This window comes from Dendroctonus ponderosae, unplaced genomic scaffold, assembly GCF_020466585.1.
Source record: "Dendroctonus ponderosae isolate FM_Combo_2020 unplaced genomic scaffold, Dpon_F_20191213v2 Dpon_F_20191213_1, whole genome shotgun sequence".
NCBI classification, from domain to species: domain Eukaryota; kingdom Metazoa; phylum Arthropoda; class Insecta; order Coleoptera; family Curculionidae; genus Dendroctonus; species Dendroctonus ponderosae.
In genome coordinates this window covers 14912553-14913263 of record NW_026017110.1, presented here as the reverse complement: position 1 = coordinate 14913263, position 711 = coordinate 14912553, and the positions used below count along the sequence as shown (strand labels likewise).

At 39.1% G+C, this 711-nt stretch overlaps 1 protein-coding gene across 1 annotated transcript in view; it reads right to left on the bottom strand.

Annotated features, from left to right (window-relative positions):
* Positions 1-711, bottom strand: part of LOC109533631 (protein FAM184A) — a 55750-nt gene that overhangs the window by 41740 nt on the left and 13299 nt on the right. The window lies entirely within an intron of this gene.

Sequence of the window (711 nt, the reverse complement as noted above, 5' to 3'; positions counted from 1 at the left end):
CGCAGAAATTAGCTACCGAACAGGCATAAATGTACCCTAATTCTGTATTATGCTTCTGACGCTTCATTTTATTGTTAAACCACGTAATGCGATCAGATACGTCCCGACAAATAACATCTTCATTTAAATTAATTTCGTAGGCGTTATTAATACCAGAACTACGATGCCTTGCTCACTTTGTCTGTTATAAATGATTTTCCAAAATAGTTGAGGAACCGGCATCAGGTTATTGCCATTGATAGTGTGCAGAAACAACGGAGTTTTCTGAAAATTATTGGCATTTCTTAGTGTAGTGGTGCCATATACTCCTGTGTACACTTCCAGGTTAGAAGATGTGGAATCTGCCAGATCACGAACACTGATTTCTAACTCGTTCCAGTTGCCCCCATTGAAAGATGCCCATTGCGGTGCTGAGTTTACATAGTGGAATGTAGCCAATTGCTGAAAGGCATAGACAAAATCGCCTTTGGCAGTGAGATGTCCTCTGTTAATAAAACGTTCATCATTGTATCATTTAATATACGCGTCTGAGTTACTGTCCAGGTTTAGCAACTGATTTATTGTCCGCCTTTCATTGTCCCTTTGATATAAATTATCCAGGGAATTGGAAGTGGAGTAAAATCCATCTTCTTGAAAAAACTTCCTTGGCACTTTACCGTCTCGGTATCCAATATTGGATGTTAAATTATAGTGGGAGTACATTGGAGTCAG